Consider the following 13,420-nt stretch of genomic DNA (forward strand, 5'->3'; position numbering starts at 1 on the left):
TTACTAATTGCTGTATTGCAACACCAAAGGGATGAGTAATTCCAAGTGCTGATTACCCACTGCTGAACAACTGTCTCTACAGAATCAATGGAGGAAATCAAGTCTACCTCCAGGCAAGCGCCTGAAAAGCAACATTTTTCAGTGAATCTGTGTTAATCTGTGAATGATCTAAAAAATAGATGATAATTAAGCAGTGGGTAGGTTAAAACACATAAGGAAAATTTTATGCCAAAATCTCTGCTTCTCTGCTGCTGCTGTCCCTCACCCCAGAAAGGCACAGATTATCTAAGGATTTAATTGTAAGTGATTTTAAAAAGGTGTAGGCTATCCAACCTATTGATTATACAGTCAAAAATTCTCACTGCCCCATGGAATACATGCCTAAATCTTCCTTGGAGGTAATTTTAGGAAACCTGATGAAGGCCTGGGGCTGCAAGAGCCAAGGAAGAGTTGTGGCCAGCATTTCAAGCAGTAGCCTTGTAATGTGAATTTGTCACTGGGGATCCTTGGGTAGAACCCAATCAGGTGTAGGGAGCCCAAATCTAGGACTTCCCACAGCAGCTTTTTTTGCGCTTCATCCTTTTTGCCTGTTTGGATGACAAACCTGAGCCCCTTCACTCATTTAAGGTGTATTAATTGGTAAGAGCTCACAACAAGATCTAAGCATCAAGATTTCATCTTTGCAGTGTGTCATAAGTTATCTTCTGCACTGAAATTGTTTGTCTGCCAGGGAAGGAAATGTAACGTGACTGAAGTCACTTAATGTTGCATACCACAGAACAGGTATGGAGTCTATGTTGCCTGTATAATCACAGCAGAAGCCTTGTTCGGAATCATTCAAGTAGTTAAACCTTACAGGTCTTAAATCCAAACTCTCTCCATTGACACTAAGGGCAGCTAAAGTACAAACAACGCAAATGTCTAACATTAAGTGTTAGAAATATCTCCTTCCAAATAATTGCACCACTCCAGAAACACTGTCAGTCACTGACCATTTTGCTGTGTTGGCCTAGGAGTCAAAATCATGCTGCTCCTATTTGTGACAATGACTTGCAAATGCAAGTATCCAACATGCAGGATGCATTTTTGTGCTTTACCACTACAGATAATGAAAGCAGGATGCAAATTTTGTCTGTGTGCCCTCCTGATCTGATTCAGAGAGAATGGGAATACTGCCATGCCAGGGAACCAGTTAATGACAGCTTACACAGCTTCACAGAAAACTAGTTTTTAGAAGGAATATAGATTTCCCCTTTTGTAAGTAAGACAGTGGTGAAGTCAGTGCCACAGATAAAGAAAATATTCCTGATAGACACAAATTCAAACCCATGTCTTCTCTTTTTTTTTACTTAGAACAATGTTCATTTCGTGAGGCCTTGCTCCAAGCATACTGCAAACCCACATTGCTACATGTCCTCCCATCATCATACCTATGCAGAGTCTAAATGCTGCAAATATATGCATCCAGGACAGAGCTCAATCACTTTCTCTCATAAATGACTGACAGGCTGATTGCATACAGGCTGCAGCCAGCCAAAGCTCTGGTAAGGGGCCATATGTTGCTAGGAGACAAAGCCTAATGGCATGGGGAGGTATATGCAGGGGAGGTGATGGAGCTGGGGATCAGGGCAGGGAATATAAAAAGAGGAAGACCATTTTGTTTTTATCTCTGTAGCATAACCAGTGCATAAAAGCCTCCTTTCTTTCACGCTCATACAGCAGGCAGCTCCATCTTTCTCTTGCAAGTGTTGCTGTTCACCATGCTCATATAGTCGAGGGAAAACTCATGACACCCAAAGTTCACAGTCCACGTGTAAGTAGGCAAGTAAATTCAGACAAAGAGAAACTGTTTTTTAAAAAAAATGTCTTTTATTTATTTATTTAATACATATAAAATAACTGTAGGTAGAAATTGAGTTTTATACTCAACTTGTAACAGTAGAAGCCTTTCAAAGGAGCGGAAGGTGGTAGTCTGATGCATAAAACAGGAACACTGCTGCTGCCATAAACAGTCATATTAGTGCTCTGGTTGACAGATGGACCAGCTGACTGAAAAAAAAGAGAAGAAAGAAAAAATGAACTGTGATGGATGCAGCAGCTAATTATCAGTGAGTCAAAAGACTCTCGTGATTGAGGTGGAAGAGTATTTGTGAGATGCAGATGTACAGTGATTGTTCTTTAATTATTGCTATTACCATTTTAGAGAAGGGCAACAAAGTCCTGAGTAGAAAGTAATCCAAAACAAAAAGAGACATAATACAGAAAAACAGAGGGGAAATGGAGCATTCTGAGAATGAAATATATACAGTACTTTTTTTCTCTTTGAGATAGGGATGGAGAAGATAATAGTCATCTCTTCTGGTTATATCTTTAAAAGGCTCTTCACTTTTGTGTTTTGTTCCTTTTAGAAATGCATAAGAGATGAGATAAGAAACCTATTAAAAAAAAAATGTACACTGCTTACTCTACTTAAAATTTAGCATTCCATTTGTGGCACTTTTCATTCTAAATAGAAAAATTCAGAAAAAATACTTCAATGCAAAAAAACATGTTAAAAAAAATACCCCATATACATGTGGTTTTGACCTATGAGCCTGTTTTGTAGATCATTCTAGATAGAGATCGTGCAGTGTTTCTTCAAAAATATAAAAAATAAACTTAGGAGAGCAAAAAAAATGTATCGATCCAGATAATAAACCAGGAGCCATTACATGCCATGTGGAATATAACTGGCTATTTTCCAACCAAAGAATCTGAAAGGAAAAAGACCTTTTATTTTGTAAAAGTATGTTTGATAGAAGTATGGTAAAGCAAACATCAACAGAGGATCTTGTGGCTTGAAAAGAAGAATCATGAATATTAATTCAGGAAATCAACACAAGAGATGTACAGAGCACTGTTCATTTAAAAAGAAAAAAAAAAAAGAAAGAAAGAAAAAAGAAAAGGTGATAAGGCACTGATGTGCCAAAAAGAGACAGAGCAAAGGCAACAATAATGACATGATTCAGGTATGTAAATGAAAACACTCCTGGCAAGAAAAAGTAAAGAGAAGCTGATAAAAGTAACCTCTTTTAGTACTTTCTACTAGTACTGTGCCTTTTGCAATGTGCCACTTTAGAAAAGCTGAGATCATAGCAGATCTCTGGATGTAGATCAGGTTTTATCAAAGCCTTTTGCTTTGTCTGTATGTTGAACAGAGAGTTGTATTTTAACAAATGCAGAAATAATGAGGGTTACAGATATCCAACGTAAGCACAAAAAGATACACTCCACTCAAATATTTCAAAGCATTCAGACTCACAACTGAAGCAGCACTGAGGATACACAAAATTCCAACATGCAGTCATCAGAATTTCTGGTAGTAAGGAGTCTCAGTCACATATCTTTCCTCTTTCACACCTGAAGCAAAAGGTAACATTCTACAGAAGTTTAAAAGTGGCATGTAGGTATTATGTGCACTTCCCTATATACTGTATGTATGAATTGGCACTTTAAAATAAATTTTAAAAGACCCTCAGTCTATTTTAAATGAAACTAAATTTTTGCTTTTCTGCATGACTATACATTATACCACTTTACTAAAGGACAGTACACTTGGTCTAAAGCACACATTTAGATATGTTAGTGCTATATCTAAATACAAAGATTAATATTATTCTAGCTAAAAATAATTTGCTCCTTTGGGAGGTTTTCTCCTTTTATACCTCTTCCTTTGGATTACAAGTGGCAAGTTAAAATCACTGTTTCAGTTAAGCATGGACAAATTTAACCTCTTTAGTTTTCATGAAAGCTTCTTGGTCTGTGTATTACTTTTCTCCACATAAAACTTTACATTTGCATGATAAGTGAAGTAGTTGGTCTATTATTTGTCCCCTCAAAAAAGTTGTTTATTTCCCAAAGATGGATGACAACATCTTGCCTGGGTTATGTAATTCCAGCCTCAAGGAAATACTCTTTCTCTCCCTTGGAATTAATTTTCCCTCATTCTGCCTTGCCTCTTCTGCTAATAGTCTTCAACTCCTAGCAACCTTCTTTTTCACCAGATTTCAAACTGGTATGCTTCCTGAAGGTGCAGTTTATTCCCACTGGAAGGCTCTACTCACAGAAATTTTCACATAGAATATGTAAAATAAGACCTTTGTCTCTGCATTAAGTACCTTTATATCTATATATATCCTTAAAAACACAAACTCTAAATTCACATAAAAATTAAATTGACTGCTTATGATGACACAGAGTTGATCAGCTGTTTTTATTTTTATTTTTGATGCTGTTTTGCAACTAGAAACATAAGGGATGTGTCTTACTCAATGCAGCAATGAAACACATTTTGCAAAGCCAGGATCATTCTCCACAGTAATTTTTCATTAGTATTTCTTATTTTTTATTGTCCAGAAAGTGAACACTACAGAAGTTGTTCCATACTTGATATTTAAAAAAATTAAATAGTTCTGGGAAATAATTCAGTAACACCACCTTTATTACTGAAGATTAGTATTATTTTCACTGAGCTCCTTTATACCTTCTGAGGACATCTGGGAGATATTTAAAGCCTAAAAGTCCAAAATAGCTGGCCACGAGGTGACCCAAACCAGGGAATTTATATTGGTGGGCTGACCAGGAAGTGTAACATATAAACAACTAATTTCTTGCTGGCAGTACTCCAGGTATCTGTCTTTTAAGAAGAGGTTTTGGAGGAAGATTCTGCTACGTCCTAGCAGTGGAGTTAAGGATAGAAAGTAGATTTGAAATTCTAGAAATGCATTTTTCTTCTACCTTTTTTCTTGAGATTTGCACCATTGTGCCCTGTCTAGACTGTTTTAAAATATTACTTTATCAGAGGGTCTGTCATCCCATAAGCCATGGAGTAATGCAGCCATGAAGAAAGACACCCAGAAAAATCACAAAAAACCATATAAAGGCCAAATTGTGTTTGTAAAAATCAGAAGTAGATGCTTAAGATACTAAGGATGTATTTCTAATCAAAACAAGGAAATATTATTGCTATTGTTTAAGTTGTTGTATCTCCTTATATGGAATACTGTGCAAGATTCTAATAACCCATGCTAAGAAAATATTAAATTGTAACAGCTACACACAGTAGAAGCTGAGCTGATTAGGGAAATAGGGTTCCTATTTTATAAGCTATGTTTACTTGGGGGTACAAAGTTTTGTTCCACAGTATTAACAGAAATATCTATACTGGCAAAATTTCTGTGCAGCAGATTGGGTTTTGAGAGTTGAGCTTATTAAAATGACTAGAATGAAACCTACTAGTGGGAGGGAGAAGTGGGAAACAGCTACAAGGGACAAGGCAGAAGGGACGTGCATGCCTTCTATAAACAAACCAAGAGGATAAATGTCAAGGAGTGAAATAAACTATTTAAGATAACGGAAAATGTTGGTGTTAGGAGATAGGCATAGAAACTGTCTCCAAATGAACGTAAACCATCAAGATTTCAAAATTTTCTCCTTTTGGCTTTGAAATAATGCCTTATCCTAGTAAATATTATTAAAAAATAAATAAATAAAAGGCATAAACCAAACACTTTCTAGCACTTTGCCCAGTCAAGATGTCATTCCTTTCCCTTGCCATTGAATTATTTCCCCATTTAAGGATATCCAGCAAAAGTATGATCTGTGGTTATGAAGTTTGATTAACCACTTGAAGCAGACATAAGAACTTTATTGGTACAATATTTGCTTTTGCATGTGTTGAGTAGTCTATAACACAGATATCCAGTTGTCACTCGTCATAAATCTACAAAAGCACAACTACCATATTGCACGCGTATACTTAAAGATACAGTTACAAATTAAACTTTTATTGGTGCATCCATTTTCCCACTGAACAAAACAACTACAAAGCAAATTGAGAACTGCCAGCATACCACTTGAACATTAACTTGGTAGCTGTCTCCCCACTGTGCTGGCACAGTTTTAACTCTTCTTCCTACTCAAGAGTCTTGCAGCAGCAAAGCCAAGCGCTGTGGCCCAAAGGCAGTCGAGTTTGGCAGTTCCACACCCACATGACAACTTCTGGTGTATCTCTTTCCAATAGCAGCAGCAACATCTGGATCTATTGACAGCTCCAGGGTCTCTCTTGGCTGGGTTCCCCCTAGCAGCTGTGGAGCTGTCTCTACTGCTGTCATGGGGCTGGGCTGCAGTGAGGATAATAACAGTGCTCCCTCGTCCTGCTGGGATTATGAGATTCCTCACTGTGTAATTCTAATCAGTCTCTCTTCCCCAATCACATTACGCTGAAAATAAAAGAAAGGGGAGGGGAGGGGAGGGGAGGGGAGGGGAGGGGAGGGGAGGGGAGGGGAGGGGAGGGGAGGGGAGGGGAGGGGAGGGAAGGGAAGGGAAGGGAAGGGAAGGGAAGGGAAGGGAAGGGAAGGGAAGGGAAGGGAAGGGAAGGGAAGGGAAGGGAAGGGAAGGGAAGGGAAGGGAAGGGAAGGGAAGGGAAGGGAAGGGAAGGGAAGGGAAGGGAAGGGAAGGGAAGGGAAGGGAAGGGAAGGGAAGGGAAGGGAAGGGAAGGGAAGGGAAGGGAAGGGAAGGGAAGGGAAGGGAAGGGAAGGGAAGGGCACCCGCAAGCATTTCCATTTAATTGCCCATTTTTCTAGAATGGTCAATTCTCAGCCCTTCAAATGCACTTCCAACTTATGCACCACATTGGTTCTGGCTGCAAGAATTTCAGTTCCCCAAACAGACTATTTCAATGTGAGTTTGGGTTTGGTGTGTTTTGGGGTGGGGTTTTTTGACAGCTTCCAGCTGTAAATGACATTTCTCTTTAGAAACAGAAGGATAAACTACCTCAAACTCAGGATCTGTGCTTTCTGACACAGATGAGCATAATGACTGAGTAACCTTATAAGGGCTAGAAGCTGGGCAGAGTTATCATAAAGGTGATGCTTACTGGTCCCTGGGTTATTGTGTACTGATGACCCTCAGGAGAGGAGGTGGAATGAGAGGGGACTGTAACTGATATACTACTAGTCAGAGGATGTGGAACAGTATTTGGTGCAGCAGCAATCCAGATTGAAGGAAGGAGTCCTCATTTAGGCTTGCTTATCACCCCTAGCCCAATAACTGTGACAGACATGCCTGAAATGGTGAGTTGAGTGGTGGAGGTAGGCCAAAAATAGAAAGGAGAGGTTGAAGGGAAATTCAGAGCCAAGGTTTTTGGTGAAGACCTCAGTAGAAACAGGGGGCTTGACTTAGAAAGTGAAAAAGATTAAGGTGGCCTTGCAACACAGGACACTTTCAGGGTCTTTCTTCTTTTTTAAACAAAACAACCACCAACCTCAGTCTCCATCTTTTCAAAATGCTGTGTGGGAATTTAGCTAAGTCTTATTATTCCAGCCACAGTCTTGCGGCTGAAACCATGTTCAGAGCTTTAGAAATTTAAAGCTAAAATCCTTCAGAGTATGTAAGCGCCAAGAACACACAGGGCTGTCCTACCCCTACAAATAATGACTCTATAATAATTTGGTGAACCCAGCATTACAGTCATGACATCAAAAGTTGTGTTTAACAAGGAAGTCTCCTGCCCATTTGCCCAACTCTCTCACACAGGGTTCATGCCTCTTTTAGGAAAGTCTGATCACTACATGAGACCTGGAGGCAGGAAAGTCAGAAAAAATCTGAGGCTTACTAAACCTGGAAATCTAGACTTAAAATTCTACACAAAATATAAATTATTAGGACTACAGTGAATCATATATCATAACATAAATTAATAATATATTGCTCAGTGAAATGCTAAGTGTGATTTTAATACTATATGACAGATTTTTTAATTTATGAACTGTCTATTAAATTTAAAAATCCTTCCATTTCTTACTCCTCTATCATATATTAAAGTCTCCTTTTGTTTGAGTCTCCTAATCCTTCATTTATTAACAATACCATTCTTTCTCTTTTCTATTATTGCTTTTGGGTTCTTTCCTTTCATTATTTCCTTTATTTTCCTTTTACTTTTCAAGCCTCTTGATATTCAATTTTCATGACAAAATTATGTAAGAATTAGACCCAAATGTTTTCTGTCTTTCTTCCCATGTATATAATATCTTACATGAATATATTAAACTCATATATGTCATTCTTAGAGGGATCCATAAATAATATAAAATAATAATAGGCAAATAATATCTATCACCTGTAGTAGATAAAATATAGTAGCTTCTCTCTCTGGAGATCTTTCTTTTCTACTGGCTTTAGTGCTTAGTAATTAGTATATTGTGGACCCCAGATCCAGATAAGCCTCAGTAGAAGGGTTTTTGCCTGCCAGATACCTACTATATAAACATTTATATATGCATCTGTGTTGATTATAATTTTCTCAATCTCTGCTAAATTGAAACCCAGGTCAAAAAGTACAAGGCTAACATTAAAAAAAAAATAAAATTACTTCCCTTGTAATTATATTCCTTTGTGCAAATGTAAATTCCCATAATCAAAACTGCACATAATTGCCAGTTAGTTGCCTTAAGCACACTGATTTGTGTTTTTTTTTATAAAAGTCACAGTCCCTTTATAATATGGGTACCCTTGGGAAGGTCCATAAATAACATGATTTTTCAGAACTCAAATTTTTCTAACTGTATCATACATAAAAATGGATGTTTCCTAAATGTTTTTGTGATTTTTTTTTTTCCTGCTTAGACCATAGAGATTATCCATAGGGTTTTGAATGAGTGTTTAAATTGGAGAAGACCCAGAGTGCATCTCTGCAGCCCCCACGTTATTTAGCAGTCCACTGCAGTAGCTAGAGTTGCAGGAGGGTTTGTGCAGATCCTTTGGGATACCCAACATCACCTGAGCCATGTCTAGCAGTCACCACTGAGCTGTTCTACACATAATTTTTGATCTAACACGCCCAAACAGGATGAAAGAGGAGAGAGCTTTGTAATACAAGTGGCACAAATGATCACATCAGCCAGGTCATCTGAGCAGTATACCAGCTAGTCAAGATTTTTCCTAGTGCTCTCACAAGTAGAAGGAAACAAATGGTATCCACAATGTTGTTACTGTCAGTGATTTGTGAAACATGCCATGTGGTATACGGATGTCATAGTGTAGTGTGCAGGACAGATTTGCAAGCCATTAAAGGAATTATTCTATTGTGAAGCACTTGAATAAATTTAAGCACATGAGTTTCAGCAAGTGAATTGAAACTATTGTGGCTGCTCCTTTTATGTATGTCTTTTTGTACTAATTTTTATTATAAATGTTTATTGTTTAACTGAAAAAATTCTCTGATCTTAAGAGGATTCCTGGGCAAGTGCCTGAAGACTGAAATAGTTTTAATTGATAGGTTCAAAAAACTCATTGACTTGCACATTCTCCTGCTGGAATGCTTGATTTTTGCATTGACACCAAAGAGCAGCTCAATTTTTAGACCGGGCTTTAGTCCTTACATTGTGTCTGCCAGCAATGGTGTCAGCTGTGATCTAGACACCTGTCTGTTAGAAACTACACTGAGACCACAAACTCATTTCATACAGATCACTGAAAAGACATTAGATATCAATAATTGCTGTTACTTCCAACCTGGATTAGATTTGAAACAACAACCTAGGATTCATATTCTATTACTGGTCCCCTGAGTTGTTCACTTCTCTTGAATTCTTTCTCTTATGTTGTGTTATGTATTCTTGAAGTAATATATCAGATTCCTGATTCTGTGCACAAAGTGAAGAGAATTCATAGGAATAATTCTTCAGTGCATGTGGATTTATATCTAAAATATATATAATATATACTGAATCTATTTTAAGAACATTAAAATTCTGATACCTTCCTGGAAAACAAAAATTTCTGCCCTTCTCAGGTTAGGATCATTTGAAAGGCTCCTGCCCCTAACAAGTTTAGGTTTGGGTTATTTTTATCTGCAGTACACATAGTGCAGACCCAAGTATTTCTGGTGTTACTGAGTATCATGACAGGATCCTGAGTGGGACTAAACACACTGTTAGAATAAATCCTCTACTGAAATGGATGGATTTGCACCAGTAAATACCAGCAAGGAATAAGAAACATGAATTCTTGAGATATCCTAGTTGAGGGAGGTATATATGTTAAAACATGTACATATTACTATCGGCAATACCAGTAAAAGATTTTGCATAGACACATATGGGATCAAACAGGCATCATAAATGACTATTTTATAACTCTACTGTAAACTCTGTTTTAAAGGTACATATTTGACCTCACAGTAAATTATTACGGTGACAAAGAGAATTTTTGGTCCTGTATTTTTTCAGTCAAACCCAGTGGATTTAGCACTGTTCAAACCTGTATTAAATCTAAACACAATAAAAATCAGCAATAGGATACATTCATTTCAGAAGTGTGTATTGTCCAAACCTCTTTTTAGTTAAAAAAAAAGGAAAATCAAAACCCTGAGTCCTAGATAATACTTTCTATACACTGCTGTGTTTAACTGAGAGTTCATGTTTACAGCTCAGTTGTAAAAAGCTGAGGAAATAGAGCTTTGTTACCCAGACACTGATGAAACTCTAAATAGCGTTGCAGGCAGAGCTGCATAATGAGTACATATTAAAATGTCTTTGGTGTCTTCTGAGAGTGCAGAACATTACTTGTTACTCTGACCATAAACATATAACAATTGTGGTTTTGTAAAATAAGTTGAAACCTCCTGCAGTCTGAAATACAGAACAATGTAGATGACTAATTTGAATCAACGAGGTTCCACGTGGCATGTCACAGTGGGATTCCTAATGATCTTCTACAAGGATACTGTTTGTCTAAGGCTCTCATTTTCCATCCTGTGATGTGTGGATGTGAACTATGCTGAAAATAATACAAGGCTAATTACCAACCTTGTCAATGGCAATTCACATACAATGATAAACCGTATTTCTAAAAAAAAAAAAAAATTAAAATTAAGCCACATATCCTTTCCGTAACAACGACATTGAAACTAAAGATGGTTTCAGCATCTGTTCATAGCTTCTTTGTTTCTAACAGGATTTTTTAAGCTGGATGTCAGAAGAGGTGAGAGTAAAATTAAGGAAAAAAACCCAAACCAGACTACAGCTTTAAAAAGGAATATCCACAACACCATAATCTTCAGCATTTGTTCAGACCAAAAATATGAGAAAGGAGATAACAATTTTTTGTGGGAAGGATGTTTATACTATTTGTCTTTTTTTACAAAACTTCTCCTTTTTTCTTTCATGCATTTATAATGCAAAACTAGAGAATATTGTAAAGGTCCTAATACTTTCAGTTTTAAAAAATCTTTCATTTCATTTTTGTTCAGTTAATCAATTTCTTTTTTTTTTTTTTTTTGCATTCAAATTGACCATGGTACAGCAAATTAAGGTGTCACCTTTAAAACCCAACATCCTTTCATAGGCACTGAATAGCCAAGACTACCCAATGGGGCAAGAAGAAAACACTGATAAAGGGTGATGTATGTTGGTTTAAATTCCCATATAATGTTCCCCATCAATGTAAAACATTTTCTCCTTCCAGGTTAAAGACACAAAAACATCGAGTGCCATTTACAATGTAAATGCTAAAGCACACAGTTAGTAACAAGCCAGAGCTATTCTCATCTTATGGACTTAGTTCCTCTTTTATCTTCCTTTGTGACACATGGCATTGGGAATGGGGAAAATGTTACTCTTCTGGCACTTATATGTGTTTTTGCATTAATGTCTCATACATCCTGTTGCAAATACAGACACTCAGGGACACCTCCCTGTGCATCATTCTGTCTGCACCTACACACAGATACACATGCATAGACACATGTGCAGCTTTTCTAGTTAAAAACATGCTGGTAGGTCAGGAAACTGGCCAGCCTATGAAGTATGACAGAATATTGTGTTAATTGTTGTACCACTTTAGATGCAATGGACAGCATTAGACATAAATAGCCGTGTTGCAAGCATTAGAGAATCTTCCTTTTTGATATGCTATTGAATTAAAGAAGCTTCTTTTATAGTCAGTGCTTCTGTAGCATAAGTGAGTTTAGTGACAAAACAAAACAAGAGATAGAGCAATTGAAGCAGATGTTCCATGAAACTCTTACTATACAGAGCACAAGGGTCTGGCATATAGCTCATCAGTAAAACATGAGAATGTACTTGAGTAGAAAAATCACAATCTGGTACCCACAGGCTATTGCCTGCATCTCATGTAAACTGATAAATTAAAGATGCTGCACCATTTTTCCTTGTCTTTCCTTTGTCAAATGCAATCATTTAAACATGCATTTTGGTACTGGAAAACTTAAAAAATAAGCAAACATACTAACATATACCTTGCTTGCTGAAGCACAGCCTTCTGCAGACATTAGATTTTTTCTTATCATCTCTGTGTGCATTTTTTTTTTAATCTCAAATAATATTGTTTATTTTGCCTGAGGATTTGGACTTGTAAAAGCAGATTTCAAAGTCTCCCCACTCCACCCCCTCTATCGCTATTGGTGATAGTGAGATGTTTTTATTGAAGATTCTGCAGAGCAAAACATCCGTTTATGGTCACTTTGTAAGGAACCATTTTAAAATTATGCAGGTGTTAAATAAACCCACCTAGAACCAATAATAAAAAAACATTGTTATGCAATGTAAAATAAAAAGTGTTCTGAAAGTCAAAATAACCAAATATAAAAAGCAAACTGGCCCCAGACATTTTGATAGACTGGCACACAATATAGTGAAAGAATAGGAATTTTCAGTAGTGATGCATAAACACAATTTATAGGTTTTGCAAATTTGATTATATTTACATCCACAGAATCTTGCCAGATCTGGGACAGTTTTAGTGTTCTGTGCTGACAGAGGTCAGACTTAACAACCACAGAGCAAAAACATGCAGACATAATTTGGTAAATGTTCATTTTTTTAGTATAATACAACTAATAATAAATATAAAAGATGAACAGACTTTGATTTTTTTTAAATTTAAACTGTTTATCATTATTCTTCTCTGTTTTTATTCCTTGGAATTTTAGCTTTTGTGAAATTGTTTTATGAATGCTTAATATTCCTATCTTCCTAGTCTCTGGCAATCTGAAGCTAAGTGGGACAAAATGCAAACAGAGCATTACCCGTTAAAATTTTAATGCCACATCACAATTTTCTAATGGAGCAATCAGAATTGCAAAACAGTGTAGGTCTACTGAAACCAATAATAAATCAGGTGCTAAGAGCAGCACCTCATGCAAGTAGTGGACTACAGCCAAACATTGCAAGATTTACAAGGACAATTGGTTTCTTTCATTTAAAAACTTAGCACTATCTTCTCAAAGTGTTCAAAAATTAATAGTTAGCCACATCTCTTTACAGTTTATTCCAAGATTTTAATTGGGGCACAATGAAATCATGAATGTATTTAAAACTTGGAGAGAAATGTATCTTGAAATAAGCACTGTGGCTTTAGT

The 13,420-nt window shown here is 36.8% G+C and overlaps 1 long non-coding RNA gene across 1 annotated transcript in view; it reads right to left on the reverse strand.

Annotated features, from left to right (window-relative positions):
* Positions 1-1,872: 1,872 nt before the first annotated feature.
* Positions 1,873-13,420, reverse strand: part of LOC141725392 (uncharacterized) — a 51,878-nt gene continuing 40,330 nt past the window's right edge. Inside the window, exon 3 of the long non-coding RNA XR_012577253.1 lies at positions 1,873-2,049. This is a non-coding gene — a long non-coding RNA (uncharacterized LOC141725392). The remainder of the gene's footprint in view (positions 2,050-13,420) is intronic.

This window comes from Zonotrichia albicollis, chromosome 1 (assembly GCF_047830755.1).
Source record: "Zonotrichia albicollis isolate bZonAlb1 chromosome 1, bZonAlb1.hap1, whole genome shotgun sequence".
Lineage (NCBI taxonomy): Eukaryota > Metazoa > Chordata > Aves > Passeriformes > Passerellidae > Zonotrichia > Zonotrichia albicollis.